The following is a 17960-nucleotide window of genomic DNA, read 5'->3' as shown; positions in this document are numbered from 1 at the left end:
TATCCTGTAGGGATGTTGTTAAAACATAATCCACAAGCCAACTGTGAAGATGCCGTGGGTTACTGTGTATTGAGAACATGGGAGGTACTGGGATTTCACAATGACATGTCCTTCACAGGCTCTGGTACTGAGCACTTGGTCCACAGTCGGTAACACTATTTTGTTAGGTAGAAACTCTGGAAGGTAGGATTTATATAGAGGATATAAATTGCTTGGGGCCTTGCTGGGGGACTTTTTTTTTTTAAATGAAGGTTCAATTGGTTTCAGGTCCCCTTCTCTCTTTTTCCTGTCTGTCATGAAATGAGCTGCTTTGCTTTACCGAGCACACAGGCCCCCACTCCCTCCACACCCCGACCCCCCGCACTGGTGCTGGAGAGTTGTCTGTAATCTGTCAATCATGTGTCAAATAAATGCTGATTGGCCAGGCAGGAAGTATAGGCAGGAAAACCAGACATGAAGTAGAAATGATGCAATGAGAACAGGAAAATTCTGGGAAGGAGGAAGTTGATTCCTCCGACTCCTGCCCAGACCACTGGAGCAGCAGGATGTAATCTGCCCCACTGAAAAAGGTACTGAGTCACATGGCTAACATAGATCAGAAGTAATGGATTAATATAAGCTACAAGAGCTAATAAGTAGCCTGACCTAATGGGCCAATCAGCTTTATAACTTATAGAGATCTCTGTGTGATTTTCTTTGGGGCTAAACAGCTGTGGGAAACTGGGCGGGACAGAAACCCCAGCAAGCAAGACCCTTCATGTTACACTGCACCATGACATTCTGTTTCACGGTGGCCCAGAAACGATGGAGTGGACGAAACACACACTGCTTTAGAGACAGAAAACAGGCAGGCCAACGCCATGGCTTCTGTCACTGTTTCTCATCTCCCACCTTGCACACGCTCTTGTTGACCTTTGTCCTCACTGAGCTGAGTCCTCTATAAGGAGAGAAGAACTTCTGATGTCAAAGGGAGAGACCGCAGAATTCAACGGCCCCAATTCTCCCTCCACATCCCCCACACCTACTGGCCCTACAGATCATTCATTACAAACAGCCAGGGACCCTTGGAAGGGTCTTCAGTTTGCGTTGTCCCATTGCTTGAAACTCTTTATCTGTCCCCAAAGAAAACCTAAATATTTGTGTACTAAAAGACTACACATCTTAATTGTGTATATAGTCTTTAACTGGAATGCTAGACTTCTGTTCCCAGAAGTAATTAAGGTACATCGTTATTGTAGGTTAAAAGGCTATGACATAGTTTCTTTCGACTAAATGCCTCATTCCGAGGCAAGTCTAAACTAAATGAGCCTAATTGTAGCATGCAATGCAGTCGTCCCTTGGAAATGTGTTTCTTCCTACTTTCTGACTGCTCCCTCTTTGGAAATCAGAGCTAGATTGCTTGTTTATTGAAAAAGAAAAAGAGGATAATTTTTGAAGCAATTTCATGTATGACATTGCACACTCTGGTGTTTCCAGTGGTATCCAGGGCAAAACCCTAATAGCTACGAATGTTCTGCTAGGGCCCCTCCAATTGAGCTGCCCTCTGTCTCTCTTGCCCACCCTCTGCAGACAACAGACTTCTTTCTACCCCTTTGTGATGATACAGTTCTGTCACTCGCTGTCCCTTCTGCCTGCAAGGCTCTGCGGTACATCTTGGCACAGTTGTGTCCTTGTTATTCCCACTTCAGGTCTAGGTGGCCGTGGAGGAGTGTCTCAAATCATGCTACCTTGAGAAGACAATTAAAACCATGGCGATTGTCTTGCTCTTGTATTAGTTTACTGGTCATCAGTTTTCTTCCCTCCAGTGCTCTGAGACAGCAGAGGTGAGAGCCTGGTTCCTTTGTCTGGTGGTGTAGCCCAGGTCTATGCCTGCACATGCAATGAGCGAATGTTCCCTGAAGAAATGAAGCAATCTTGTCTCTCCCAGTTGCCACCTGTGTGACCTTGGGCATGCCATTCTCCTTTATGTTAAGTTACACTGTGAAATCTACTGGTTAGGAAGATTAATAATATGTACCTAAAATGTTTAGCACCATGCCAGGTGCATTGAATGTGTTTAATAAGTAGAATTTTGCTTTCTGGAAGGGCCTCATGGGTGTGTGTCCATGTGAGCACACACAGCAGGCACTGGATGGGTGTGTATTGATGGAACATGGTAAGTTCTCTAAGTTGTTGGATCACACTGCTGGGCTGTCAATCAAGCTTCTTTATCCTTGCTTAGGACTTGATGCATCTTTGGCAATTCTCAAGGCCTGTGGTTTGGGCTAGAGGAGTTGGGGTTTAGAAAGGTGGAATACTCATTTCTCAATGACTTCCTGGAGCCATTGCTTCTGGATGCAGCAGAATTACAGGGGAAACCAAATCGTGTCTACTGCCAGACCAGCATCTGGTATGGGAAACAGAGGTCATTATTCTAGCTTTTCTCTTCCTTTTTTAGCAGAATCTGTCACCTCCTCTGTGTCAGGAGGGGAGACACAACTTCACCCACACGGCCTGTGTTCTGGCTCAGGAGATGAACTATAGATGTTTATTCCCAAGAGCAACAGAAGACTCCTCCAGCAAAGGAGGTCAGAGGATAGTTGCTGGCTCACTTTGTCACCAGAGGCTATAGGGCCCAGAGTCATCTGAAAGAGAGGTTTGAATGGACTCACTGAACTTGGCTGGATGGTCGTGAAGTGAAGTAGCACAGGGCCCTCCATCTTGTTCAGAAGGGACTGTGGCTTGCCCGAAAGCAATGGAACTGTTGTGTGTCCCTGTCACTTGTCATACCTTAGGGAACATGTGGGGTCAAGCCTTCCTTTCTTCCTGTCCTACTAGGTACAGTATGGCAAAATGGCAGAAGGACCACAGTTTGGGTCAGAAATCTGAACTTGCGTCTAGACTGTTCTCCTCACTACATTTTTGGAAGACGGCTTTCCAAAGTATAAGTTTGGTGAGTATAAGCTCACCAAACCTCGGTTTCCTTCTGTGGCAAACGGGCCATGCCACAAACTTTGTAGGATCATGATGGATTACATTGTAAAATATAGAGTAGCTATCCCGTTTGGTACAAAAATATTGCAAATGAAAAAATGACATGCTTTTAACAACATGGAAAATTACTCGAAGGCAGACTATAATATTTGTTTATTTATTTTTTTTTGATTGCAAGCCATCTAATTATTGGTTCGTTTCAGTTAGGGTCCACATGAATATTTTTCACATTTCTAACCCGGTTCAAATTCCGACAGTTTTGCTGGTTTGCTTGGCAGGGGCATCTGGCTAGCCTGTGAAGGTGGGATCAGTAGATTTGGGGAACCTTCTCTACACTGAGTCTTGAGGAAGACACTCCTCTTCAGAACTGGTTGCAGGAAATAGGGCTTTATTAGCCAAGAAAGCTGGGGATTCACACATTTCAGGGAGGGTTCTTTTGATCCTGTTTCTAAAACAGCTTTCCTCATCCTTTTTCACTCCACTGTTCATTTCTTCTGAAGCATCTACAACTAACAAAGCTTACCTCATGTGCTTACTGTCTTCATAGTCTTCTCCTGGAGGTGGATGCCAAGGTGAGACAGGCTCTCCTTCCTTTTGTATTTCCTCAGATGTGGGGAGTGACAGAGATCCCCTCATTCAGCTCATTGACTGGAAACTGACCAAAGGACCTGTTGCTCACTGCTCGTGTTCCTAGTATGGCCTCTCCCGCACTCACGATGAGCCATACTTGATGGTTTCAGGTTTATTCACCTGGGAAGAGGCCAACCAGCACAGGTGAGGTATAACAACCGCAAGCCCCGCTCTTATGCAAAACCAGCCAGAAGCCAGTTTCCACAGTGCAGGGAAATGCCTCAAATGGTAGAGGTGTACACACAGACCCCATGTCTTCTTCATTTGGGAGGTTGTCAGGCGCAGCAAATTAAGTATGCTGCTCTTGTCTGCAGTGGTACTTACGTCCTCCAGAGAGTTATGGCTTAGGAAGGAGAGTTACCTGCACATGCGCAGCTTCCTGGTGGTCATTGAGGCCGGGACAGTCTGGTTGCCTGGTCCGCAGTTAAGTTTTCCCACTGAGGACGTTTCCCACTGAGGATGTGCTGTGGGAAGCCCAAGATAAGCCATACTGGAATGTGAAGAGAGGGGGCCTCCCACTTTCCTTCCTGCAGAGGCTGCATAACCTTTGGGACCAATGAACTCTTTCTTGGGGGTTTGCGTTCATTATTATTAAGTTTGCTGTCAGCTTGCAGTTAGCATGGTAACTTCTATCTTCATGCCAAACGCTCCCTTGAATAGAATAAACGTAGCATTTGAAAGTCTATCTCTGAATCCTTACTGTGATATCAGCTTGGAGATTGCCTGATGTGAATCAGAGGTGTTGATCATGAGCTGGAAGATCGTGAGTTGGAAGTTTGTATTTTCATGTAAATTTCAGAAGAGCCCTTTTTCTTACATATTTGACATTAACATCACCGGGTAATTTTGAGATTAGTGTCCAGGGGAAGGATGTATTTTTCATCAACCTAAAGACCAGGTGTTGTAAATCTTAGAAAAAGACGGCCAAGCTTGGGCATCTCTTCCGAAGGCTCCATGGGTACTTCACAACAGGGCACGGACAATGCTCACTTTGTCTATCACTGCAGGCTTTAGTCAGCACCTTCTCACTTAAGGCCCACAAGAGTTTATGTGAAGCATCTCTGTGCATTGCAATCCTTTGAGCATCCCTTTGGTTCCTTTGCATTAGCTACCGTTAGAAGTGGAGAAAAGGCCAGAGACAGATGTGTAATCCAGCAGCGCCCAAGCTCGTTTTTGTTGACTGTGTCCGAGTCAGACACCTGAGGATCTTTCAACCCAAAAATCCCAGGGCTCCTGCTTCCTGGTTACTTACTTAGAAGAGCAAAGCTGGTCCTAGAAGTTTTATCTTTGAAAATCTGATGCATACCTGGGTTTAGGAACAGAGTGTTTCAAGCTCAACCTTCTGATTCTATAAACGACGAAATGAGACTCAAGAAGGGTGGATCACAGTTAGCCAGTAACTGAGAACAGCCAGCCTGGACCCTTCCTTTAGACCTTGTCAGTGTTCTTTAGTTAGGATGACAACAGAACACTCAATAACAACTTCATGAGTACAGCTGTATAAGCTCACGGTAGATGTGTGACTGTATATATAGCTAATTTATATATGACTATACATTCATTAGGTTCATATGTACATGACATATTACACACAGAGAGCGCGCGCGCGAGAGAGAGAGAGAGAGAGAGAGAGAGAGAGAGAGAGAGAGAGAGAGGAGGAAGGGAGAGAGAAATAGATAGACAGGTAGATAGATACACAGAGAGAAGAAATTCCCCCAAATATTTGCCTGATCAGAGTTCTGATGAACAAAGGACTGATTAATCCAGACCTGGATTACTTCATAGGACATGAGAAGGGTTGTGGGAGGGGAGAGAACACAGCTAGATGGCTAGAAGGTACTTGTGTACACAACTCGATATTCTGGAATGCCCTCCCTTCTCCCAGGAGGTCAGGGGCTGCTCTCTTGGGCAGGAGAACAGAGAGCTGACACTCTAAGGACTTCAAAGATTGGGATTCAGGTCCTTTCTCTTGGGATTCAGGGTCCCCTCTCTCAGGATTCAGGGTCCCCTCTCTTGGGATTCAGGGTCCCCTCTCTTGGGATTCAGGGTCCCCTCTCGGGATTCAGGTCCCCTCTCTCGGGATTCAGGGTATCTTCTATCAGGCACCACAACACCATCTCCAGGCTTGGCAGATCTCTCATGTGCTCAAGTTGTTCAACCTAATCTGAGCTTAATTCTCAACACCTTTTCCTTTTGCCTTTAAGTTGGTTGTATCTTTTACTACCAAAGTAACTTTTCTTAAAAAAAAAAAAACAACAACAACAACAGGAAAAGACCAACTTTCAGGTTCTCAGAAGACAGAGCAGAAAAGCGGCATGTTTGCACGTTCCCCTCTCTCTCATCAGCTGTCACCACTATCAATGCCTCCAATCAACAGAGACCCCCTTGTTACAGTCAACGGACCAACACTGACAAGTTTCATCATGCGAAAGCCACAGGTTACATTAAGGTTCACTCTTGGTGCAAGAAGTAAGTTATTATCATTACTGTGTAAACTCTGAGATAGCCAAAAAGTGGAGGAAAAAGTTAAAAGCAGTGTACTCCTCTACCCAGACTTGAGTAGTGAGCACCTTGGGTTTACCGCCCCCATTCATACCTGTGTCTATGCGTGTGCACGTGTAAGCGCTCCTTTGTTTTGACAGTGGAGTTTCATAACGTTAAGAGTGCATTTTAGATCTCTGGTAGGCTGCCCTGCTGCTCCTTCAGATGGAAGTACTGTGGTCACAGCCTTGTTTGTGTAGTTGTAGCGAGGAGAGGTGGTTTCCCAGCAGACTCCTGTATTCTGGCTCTTAAGAACTTTCCCATCCCTCTTGGGTGATGCTCTCTGAGCTACAGATGGAGGAGTGATGATCTTGATGTATTCCCCGGGGCTAGGCTCCCCATGGTCTGTTGGGCTGTGCACTCTGTCCGGTCTATGCTGGTCTCCATTTGTTGGAAAGCGAACCTTTGATGATGGGCGGCAGCTGGACTCACCTGTGAGGATGAGGATAAGGTTTCGGGTGAAGTAAGGAATTATGCTAGTCTAGCAATGGCAAAGTGGTAGCAATCAACTCCCTTTAGACCTCATTAGCTCTAGTCTGAGCCCTGAGCCCCATTACCAAGCTTTTGGTGACCACCAACATGTGAGTGCCACTTACAGCACCTTCGTAGGTTTCTTGCCATGCTAGCCATTGTGGTTCATGGGAGTTGCAACTGGATAGGCTATTCATTGCTTCTCTTTTTCAGCAGCTTAAATGATTGTTTATAAATGTTTGTTTACATTTAAAGGGGGATATGCTATAGAGATTTGCATTGGTATGGATCGTGGTTTATTGATTCAAATATAAGGTCAATTTTGTTATATGTGTATTTCTGCTCTTGATTAAACTATTATGTTTGTACAGCTTTTTTAAAAAATGTAATGTATAATTAAAAACACAGGTTAATAGATACTCATCTATAACAACCAAGTTTGTAGTCATGCTAGTTAGGTTTTCTAGATATATAGAGATCTATTTCAGTTAGATAGATAATCTTCAAACCTTGGGCTGAGGGGAGCCTACGCAAAGTCTCAGTGTTCAGGGAGGTCTAGGGAAGTACAGGAGGCTTGGCCGGGCCTGAAGAAGGAATGCAATCAGTTGGGACTTGGGGAGAGACGGTCAAGTGGTGAAGGATTGGTGAGGATGGTTTTCTTGCTTTCTTGTTTCCTGGTGGAAGATAAAGGACAAGGGAAAATTGAATGGGAGGTGAGGCCTGCAGGGCTTGGGATAGGGCTGGCTGAAGAAGTCCTCCATAGTCTGTAAGTAGCTTGTCTTTTCCTAACACCAACCTTTTATTATTTACGTGTCTGTTTCTCTTGATGTTGTAGAGACGGTGTCTTGCTGTATAGTCTGTAATCAAGGCTGGTTTTGAAACTCAGTACCCTCCTGCCTCAGCTGTCTGAGTGTTGGGATGAGGGGTGCGTGTGTGCCGAGGGGATAAATCTCTGAGTATGTGAAGTCCTGAGTGAGTTGTTGATGTGAGCTGACGTGTTAGGGACCCTAGCCACAGACCTGTGGTAAAATGGCAAAGCGCCCCCCCTCCTAGCCTCCAGTGAGGCTCAGAGGGATAGCAAAGCCTTCCTTGGGGGTCCAAGTGTAAAAGTCAATAGTGTTTGAAGGACATGTTTACAGTATCCTTTTCTCCATGATATTTCCAGTCTGAAGACTGCTCCTTACAGAGCCTGTTCTTATGGGGATTTACTAAACCCGCTTCCTTGTTCAGCTATATGGAGTAACCCCACCTCCTTGTTTGTCTCTATACAATAACCCCGCCTCCATGTTCAGCTGTATGCGATAACCTCCCCTCTGTTCAACTGTATCTAATAAACATGCTGAGCTTCTGGGCAGCTGTGGCCACCTCAGAGCTCCCATCTGGTCCCAGCTTTGTTGTCTGTCTGTGTTTCTGTCTGTGAATCTGTTTCTGTCATGTCTTCACTTCCTCACTGCCCCAGTTAGGTCTGTCTCTGGCTGGCAGCATAAGGATGAACCACTATGTCTAGCCAGCCTGTAGTTCTGAAAGCCCAGCTGAAGGATCATTGGCCTGAATGAACTTCAGGAGTGCAAACCAGAAGTTAGTTCAGTGACAACGTCATCAGATAGCTGAGGGTGCCCGGGCACCCTTGAATTAAACATATGATTTTAAAAATTGCAGATGCCTGAATTATGAACGTGAATGTGAGTGTGAAATCCCTCTAGATTCCCTCCATCCTCACCTCTAAGGTGGGCTATGTCTACCAGGAGAACTGCAAGGCTAGGACCAGGACTTTTGCTCTCTCATGGAGGCTTTGGGTCTAGCATAGCAGATACGAGTATGCACCCTGTTTTGGTCCTGTTTCTTCTAGGAAAGATCCAGTTATTTGCAATTGGTTTCTTTCTTCCGAGAAGCCAAGACAATGACATGGTAATTGCTAATAGATCTGGATCAGTGTCTCAGCAGACACTTGCAGCTCTTTGGAGGACCTAAGTTTAGTTCCTAGTACCAGGTGCAGGCAGTTTACAACCGCCCTTAACTCTAATCCCAAGGGAGCTGGTGCCCTCTTCTGGCCTATATGGGGTACCTACGCATGCATTTATGTAGAGTAACACACAAATAAAGAGCAAAAAGCGAACTAAATCTTTAGAAATGAAAAGATAACAGCCAGTGAATGTTTAATAGGATGACAAGGGGTCGCTTCCCTTTACATGACTTTTGTGAGGGACAGCTCCTCAGCAAGGCTTCACGGTGGGAGGAGGGAACGTGAGATGCTCACAGACCCACATCTTTGGAATTCAGGATGGTTGAGGAGAGGGTCATCATCCACTCAGCCAGGGCAGTCCAGTCTTACTGCTATCCCGCAGTAGTTCTGAATTATACCACCCCCCACACCCATAAGAGTCCTGGTTTGAGATGTCATATGTCATGGCCATTCTGTGATGGGCAGGAAACTCAGGCCAGCGTGCCCATTTTACAGTGTGGGCAGTCACATGATCTGCTGGGTTTCTGTTGCTTCATTGGGAAGTGAGGAGCATCAAGAAAGCTCTAGGCTCCCCTACTACTTCCAAGACTTCTTTTTGTCTGTGTCTGGGCAGGGTTGGTAGTCAGAGGACATTGGCCACCTTTTGTTTGGGAATCCTGAGTATTCAATTTTTCCATATGTGTTTGCTTGTTTATATTTAGCAGAATTATATTAGTTTCCAAAGATCTAAACTCTAAAACTCGTTTCTTGTCCTGGGATACGGAGACCAAATGCTAGTTAGTGCCTGAAGCAATCGCTTTAGTGAATGGCAGATCATAAAGACCACACATGACTCTGCTGATCAGGGCCGACTTGTGTAAGTGACTTTATGGACTCTTTAGAAAGGGATTGCACGATATGATAGCATAGCATGGTAAAAAATCTCCACCTTTTAGCTCCAGGATTGGATTTACAATGTTTCTCCCAATCCAGCTTTATGTGAACCCTTTCAGACCTTGTAAACAGAAGTTTATGTTTGCAGTCAATTATACCCATACACATGTGCTTTAAAATGTCTATTCCTAGTTTTTAAATGCATTGTTATTAATATTTCTCTGCCACCCCTCCCTTGAATTAAATGCATATCTGCCTCATTATATTTTCCAAGTCCAGGACCTCATTCATGACAAGCAGTTTTGACACCACCAGCTTTAGCTTACCTTCATGGTTTTATCACTATATTTTTCTGTTTTCACTTTTTGTTTGTTTGTTGCTTTTAGTTTTTCTTTTTTTAGCTGCAAGGTATTTTACAGTATGGGTGTCTCAAAGTATATGGAAACAATTTCCTATTGATGGGCATTGAAGTTATTTTCTAATTATCTGTTATAATAAATGTCTCAGTGGGTTTGAAGGCTTAAGTCATAAACAATGCCACACCAGTTTGGAATTATGATTAATAGGGTGGTATTTATTTAAAGGGGAAAAAACTTACAGATCACCGTCAGCCCTCTGCGCAACCAGGAAGGGAGTCTAGTCGCCGGCGGAGCAGGAAGTGAAGAGAGAGAGAGGAGAGGGAAGTGGCCGCTTTTTTAAAGAGAGAGAGACCACGCCCCAATGGGCTGGTATCTCAGCAGCTATAGGCTGGAGGAACGGGAGGACCTCCCGCAACATGGGTTCTTTCATATTATCATGCATCTATGTGCTTATGTAGGGTAAATTCCTAGAAATGGAATAATTAATTGTGTGTGTGTGTGTGTGTGTGTGTGTGTGTGTGTGTGTATACAAGTTTAACCCATGCCACAGTAAACCTGTAGAGATCAGAGGACAACCTCAGATGTAGGCCTTCACCTCCCATCTTGATTGAGACACTGCTCTGTATCAGGCTGTCTGGCTCATAAGCTTCTATGGGTTCTCTTATTCCCACCTCCCATCACACAGTAGGAGCTCCTAGGATTCTCCTATTCCCACTTCCCATCACACAGTAGGAGCTCCTAGGATTCTCCTATTCCCACCTCCCATCACACAGTAGGAGCTCCTAGGATTCTCCTATTCCCACCTCCCATCACACAGTAGGAGCTCCTAGGAGTCTCCTATTCCCACCTCCTATCACACAGTAGGAACTCCTAGGAGTTTCTTGTTCCTATCTCCCATCACACAGTAGGAGCTCCTAGGATTCTCCTATTCCCACCTCCCAGCACACAGTAGGAGCTCCTAGGAATCTCTTGTTCCGGCCTCCCAGCACACAGTAGGAATGCAGGCATTTTAGATGCATGCTATTGTACCCAGCTTTGTGTGGGTTCTGGAGGTCTAAACTCCTGTTGTGATTGAGCTGCAAGCAATTTACCCATTGATCTAGCTCCCCAAGCAGGATTAACTGATTTTTATTAGTGATTGGTAAATTGACATTTTAAAACGCATTTTTTTCAATTGCATGCCAATTTGAAGGTACTTTTCAGAACTTGAAGAAAAACTTTTACATGAAGGTGGGTTTCAGGCGCTGGCTCTCCATAACCTTTCGGAGTTGTTTTGCAGCTATTCCTTGACCTGTGCAATTGGATCAAACTGAAACAAACCGACTCTTACTTATGTAGAAACTTGGTCTCCACGACCTTGTATTTATGTGCTGAGTGATTGCTTAGCCTAGGCTGCAGCCCAGCCATGAACGGGCCTGATGGGAGAACACTTTTATCCCTCAATCTATAGAAGCTGAATTGGGCTTACTGGGATTAGCTGGTACTGACGGGCTTGTTCATCTACTTTAACTATTCTTCCAATGAGAGCTTTTTCCCAGACTGGATTTTGAATCAGAGGAAGAATGGCAGCTGGAGGGCGTGATGGGCGAGATCAGCTAAAGATCTTACAAAAAAGGTGCCCACAAGGAAAAGCTCCAGGCTAATGAAGTCAGAAAGACCTTATTTTATTTTCTAAAAGACGGGGCATTAAAGAAAAGTATGTCTTGTAAACTTTGAATGATTCTGCTCATCGACAAAATTATTTTTTTGTCCGAGGATTCACGCTAAAAGGCCGAGAGAAGAAAAAGGATTGCTTTCCTTCTTCTCAAACCAGCCAGGCCGTTCTGTACTGAAACTTGCTTTCGGAAAGCCAAAAGTTAACAAAAGGATGAAAGCTGGGAAAATTGAGGGAACCTGAGAGTGGAAGACAAAGGCTGGACAAAATGGCCCTGGCCATCATCGTGTTCTCTGCTGCCCTCCCGTGGCCACGGGAGGGAGCGGGGCGTTAAGCTGTTTCAAGGTCATCTTCACACAGCTAACCTAGACCCAGCTGTCTTGACAACATCCCGCGACCACCCTCGCTCAGAAGGCAGCAAACAGTGACGTTTCTGCTGTCATGATGTGAGCAGACGTCAGAAAACAAAGCTGGAGGGAAACAGAATCTTTTGCCACGTAACTCAGTGCGGTCGTTTATGCTCAGCACAAACCGCGCCATATTCCGCGCCGGGCTCTGACGGCACCAGGCAGAATGAAACATGACTGCAGCCTTTGAAGAGATCCCAATGTAGACGGCAGGGCACAAATAAACAAGACAGCCTGCATCCAAGCATGCGAGTGGCAGTTGACAAGATGTGTGTTCTTGATAGTAATTCTCCAGTCGGAATGAGATTGCTTGCCGAGTTTTCATTTGCTACCCAATAGGAAAAAGCAAACAAACAAGACAAAACAAACAAAATGCACGTTCTTCTTTCGAGCAGGGATGATGTTGTGGGGGGGGGGGGATGAATGATGTTTTCTTTTTCCCCCTGCTTCTGTAAAACATTGGATTTGGGACGCCGAGATGGCACACGCAATGACAGTTCAAAGTTGAAGCCTTGGCTTGAAGATGAAAGTCAAACTGTCTACATGCGCTCTTTATTCCCCAGAAAAACACAGCACTCTCTGAATGGCAGGGGAGTAGCAGGCTCTGAGGAGGCCAATGCCATACCCCCACACCGCATGCAGCAGGGGCAAAGGTGGCCAACTGCCCTTCTCCGGGAGGGGCACCAAGGATGCTGCTCAAGGGACATATGTAGGCTCCTGTCCTCAGCGATCCTAAAGAGACCCTGTATTCAGGGACACGTGGTGGGGCTAAAAATTCTTGCTCTTGCTAAAGCTTTAGGATGAATTTATAGGAGCCAATCTAGTCTTTGCATTAAGCAGTCATAGAGGATTGAGGAAATTGTATTAAAGACATAAGTCTCTTTTTCCAGTGTGTAGGTGTGTGTGTGTGTGTGTGAAAGTTACTGTTATTTTATCAGAAGACCAGGGGAAACGCTTCTCATGGCTCCTTGTTGCCCGGCTGACAGGTCGTCACCTGGCTCTCTGAATCCATGCTGGGTCTTCTAGGGGTGACACCTCATTCATTCTTTCTCTTTGTGAGTCACTAGTTCAAAACAGCCCCAACCTGCGAATGATGAACTGGCCACCCAGGTGTCCTCAGTGGACTGTGATGACATCAGAGAAGAGCACGGACCCTGAGCGGGGCCAGTCAACACAAATGGAACTCCCCCGCTCTCTCTCCTGGAGTAACCAAGAAGATGGTAGCATCCTGAAGCTGGAGACATCTTGTCATGATAGACAGAGAGATGCTATCTAAGAATATAGCCATGCTGAAGAGGAGATGAGCAAGGGACATTGATGTCAGTGATGTCTGGGCTCCTGGACCCAGCCGTACTGAAAACACTACGTATCTGTTGATATTGCGATTTTGTGGCCCAATCTATTTCTCTGGTTGTTGCTCAGATCAATAAGCCTTGTGTTTTGGCCTATATTAAATAATCTGAGGGGCATGTGGAGATTCGGGCTGCTGTTCCTCACCGTCCAGAATGTCGGGGCTTCAGGACTTGTATATGGAGCAGTTTCCAGGAGACGGAGTTCTTGCTAGTCTGGGAACCATGCCTTGAGAACCCTTGGCTTAGAAACCTTCTAGTTGTTTCCTCTACTTATTACCCAAATTAAGTGGACTGATAGCAGAAGACCTTTCCTCAAAGGGCAAGAATCTCAGATCTCAGAAAAATTACTAGAAGAAGCCCGAGGATGTGCTTGAGGTATGTCAGGAAGCACTTGAAAAGGTGACATGACCGTACCCCGTCATTATGGCGCCCATTTTAGTGGGTCTTTTTTTTTTCTGAATCTTTTTCTGCTCATGTCCTAGCCCCTTTGTGGCTCGAGGCAAAACCAATAGAGTAGATGACAAATGATTCCAAGCAGCAGGACTAATGCGTGTTTTGTCAAAGACTTAAAACACATGCGCAGAGAAAACGCACGTTTTTTTCACTCTGATCCAGTCTGTCAACAAAATGCTTTTCAGGAGAAACATCAAAGCCGTCTCATCTGCAAATTTCATTCCCCCCCAAATCCCTTCATCTACACTGTTGACAAAAATTCCTGTCAAGTGCCTCAAAGCATTGTATTAACAAATCTCGTTTTGTCAATCATGATTTAGGCTGCTTGCAAATGCGTTTTGTAATATTCCACTCAATCCTGCAGGAAGAATACCTCACCGTCACTGCCTCAATCTTAATACCGAAAGCGAATGAAGAGGCCAAGGAACGGTGGTGTCAGAGGCTGTGCATTCAGCATGCCCATTGGATGTCCCAGGGCAGTTTAAATAAGCCTGGGGGCATCTCAAGTCTTCCCTTAGCAATGCAAGCCTCGGAGAAGTTAGTGAGCCTGGGAGGGTTGGTGAGGCCACGCCATATTGTTGTTCACGCTTCCCCTTTAGTGTTTTATATGTGAATAACAGCCTGTTGTCTTTTCCTCTCAGATGACTCACTGTGCCTACTGCTGGTGGCTCCCCTGACCTTTTCTAACACCCCCAACTATGAATTCAGGAGAATGCCATGCATGTACCAGTGTTATGAGATTTTGGTGTGTCTTTGCGTCAGTTGTCACACCATTGAGCTGGAGACGGCCACTGTTGTCTCTTCTAGCTGCTGTGAGAATGGCTTGGGATTTCTGCTCAACGAGGAAGCTGCTGTGGTGGGAGAAGGTCAAGCTTGAGATGTCTGTTTTCTGCCTGGCTTATCCCTGAACTCGTCATAGCGGGACGCCCAGCAGGGGATGGCACTGGGGTTCTCAATAGCCTCTGACGTGTGAAGTTGCTCAGTTTTCTTGGTACAGACATCACCGTGGCCAGCAAAGGGTGGTGGATTAGATAGCAGTTACTGCAGGAAATAATAGGTGTGCTAGGTTAAGTGTGAGAAGATCCAAATGTGAGTCCCGACTCTACCTCCTAAGAGTTACTCCGTAGGAGAAGCCACCGTACATCTCTGTCTCTGGACATCTCAGATGTATAATGACACGGAGAGAGAACCACTAAGCTATAGGAGCAGCAGGGGAAAGGAGTTTATCAGCTTGAGGTGAGAATGATAGGCAAATACAAAGAACACAGCCTACAAGAGATGCTGGTTCAGTCTGGCTATCTCAGAGGAGGTGGATTCTCCTGTACTGTGAGATCATTCAGACTGGTGATGGGAACTCATCTCAGAGAGCTTCAACACTGTCCTTCTAGATGGTCTAAAAACCTGTTCTTAGGGATCATCTATGTAGTAATATGAGCGGCGGCGGGGCTGCATCCCCAACACCCCAGCTACCTGCTCGGCTAGCTTATGCCCCGAAATAATTACACAGACACTGTATTCTTTTAATCACTGCTTGGCCCTTAGCTCTAGCCCTTACTGGCTAATTCTGATATCCCAATCAACCCATCTCTAACAATCTGTGAGCACCGGTCTTACCGGGAAGATTCTAGCCTAAGTCCATCCTGGGTCGGAGCTTCATCGCGTGCGTCTGCCTGGGAGCTGGGCATGGCGTCTCTCTGAAGGCGTCTGCTCCCGAGAGGAGAACTGTCGAGTCTGACCTCACTTCCTCTTTCTCCCGGCATTCTGTTCTGTTTACTCCACCTACCTATGTCCTAACCAATAACGTGGGCCAACGCAGTTCCTTTATTAGCCAATGACCTTCCTCCATCACATCTATGTAGGGTACCCACAAAGGTTGCATACTATGCACATGTGAGTTCCACCTTGGCTTCTTGAGTGATAGTTTGTGAAAATAGAGATGGGGTGATCTGAGGAGGAAGAGTTGAACCCTGGAATTTAGAAGCCTGACCTTGACTAGCAGGTCAAGGTCAGAAACCTGGCCTTGACTAACAGAGACCCAGAAACCCAGCCTTGAGTAGCAGGAATGCAGAAGCCTGGCTTTGAATAGCAGGTAGCAGAAGACTTTAAGCCGGGGACAAGAAGAGTCCTTCTGATGACTGAGGGAGGTAGCAGGCCACACCAAGGCCACTAGTGTTTGTCCCTCTCACCACAATCTTGCTTCCAGTCCATCACAAATAAAGGACGGCTTTATCCTCAAGAAGCTGTGTCCAAGGACTATGGTGGCTGTTATGGTTAATTGTCACTTTAAGAGACAAGCCACGCCCACTCCCGGCGACCCCTGCCCTCCTCTCACCATCTTGATTCTCACTGTTCCCTTTTGATGTATGTGCTCCCTCTCTCTCTTGCTCCCTTCTCTTGCTATCTCTGTCCTCTTCTCTCTCCCGCTCCCTTCTCTGTCACTCTCCTTTCTCTTCTCCTTCTTCCCCCCTCCTCTAAGTAATAAATATCCAATTCTATTCTGTACAATGTGTCTGTCCATGTGCCTTCTACCTGCCGCTTGCTCACACCCCTGGGCTTGCTGGGACCAGTCCACCCAGGACCAGCCACTGCTCCGGAACTGGCAGCCATCTCTGCCTGGAACTAGCTGCTCTGTGGGCCCACTGCCTACTGCTGCCTGGGATCTTGCAGCATTTTTAACAGTGGCTCTGCCTTAGATACCCAAATCCCCATGATCAGCACTGTATCTGGGTCAGGGACTTCTTTTTGCATGCTATCATGTACTCCTTGATGGCTTTACACCATCCATAAGCTTCTCTTCTCCCTGCCAAACTACCCCAGTTCCTCTTCACTCATCCCAAAGCCTTCATCATCTCCGTAGCAGCCATAGCCACCCAGATCCATGCTCTTCTACATGACAAGTGATGTGCCTTCAGTAATAGGCTTCCTGGAGTTCTCGGCCCTAGATTCCGCTGCCTACAGCTAAGGGAATCGAGATTGAGCACACACACGGAGAGAAACAAATCAATTATAATAAGTGACAAACAAACAGATCCTGTTCCCTCAGAAGCCAGAGCTAATGTACTGAGTTCACAAACAAGGACTCTCGGGGCTTGTGGTTTCTGGAGAATCACCCTCAGGATAGGTGTCCCCAGACACTGGGAGGGAAAAGGCGGGGGGCAGCCCAAGGGTAGAGAGAGAAAGCCTGTGGCTACAGGCTCTGCACATTCTATTGCACATAATTGGCTTTTCCCAGGGAACATTTGCACTAACCTTCGGCTTCTGGAGGCAGAGGCAGGCCGACAGAATGAATGAGTGCAGGGGGCAGTGTGACAAGCAGGGCTTTATAATCTCCCATGATGGAACATGCGGCCCCAACCTGTTTGCAGAGAAGGGAGAATTGATTGCACAACAGCCTCTTGGTTTAGGGACCCCACTCTCCTAAGGGCAAATCTTACTTTCGGCATGACTGGATTCAAGAGTTCATGCCACTATGGTAGCGATTTCTTGTTCTTCATTGACTCAGCTTTCTCTTTACAGAATTCATTTTCAGATGCTTCAGTCTCATGGATGCAACAAGATGTTCCTGCTACCCAAAGTCACACCCCACAAGCTCCGGCTCTGGCAGAACAGAGTTCTTGTTTCTCCCATTTCTAGAAACTGTCTGAGATTTGGATGACCAGGGAGCCTTGGACCTTCTACTCAAACATGAAGCAGGACTTGGTCTGGGTTGTAAAAGCCTAGAAGGATCAAGGTGAGGTAGGTGAGCTAGGAAACTGAGAATCAAAAGTGCTGATGGGAAACAGGTTCCTCTTTCAAGCTAAAAGCAGCTAATTATAGGTGTCTGCACTTTGCTGGACCCACAGTGCCAAGCTGGCATATGAGCTCCAATCAAGCAATACCAAAGCAGAGAAAAGCCCCTCTGTCTGGTCTCCTTGGGTTCCCTCACCCCCTGCACTTGCTCTTATGCTTGAAGTTGATTCGTGGCTTGGGCCACGTTTTTGTTATTATCAGTCTTATAGAATAGGTTGTTTTTTTTTTTTAATCCAGTCAAAATTTCTGTTACAAGTTAAATAATTCGATACCTCTCCTTTGTGGTAAAAAGGGAAAATCATCTCGTGCCATTTAAGTTCAGCAATTTCATGTCAGCATTGGGGACTTTTTCCCGTGGGTGACTTCCAGAGGCCCCCTCTTATCTGACAGAGATGTCAAGTGCAGGGCTTTTCAGTCTGGGTGCTGGCAGCCGGAGAGGGCAGGCCATTTTTAGTTGTGGGATTGTTCTGCACATTGTAGACACGTGCCATCATC

Source organism: Microtus pennsylvanicus, chromosome 6, assembly GCF_037038515.1.
Source record: "Microtus pennsylvanicus isolate mMicPen1 chromosome 6, mMicPen1.hap1, whole genome shotgun sequence".
Lineage (NCBI taxonomy): Eukaryota > Metazoa > Chordata > Mammalia > Rodentia > Cricetidae > Microtus > Microtus pennsylvanicus.
Note: the sequence above shows the minus strand (reverse complement) of the source record.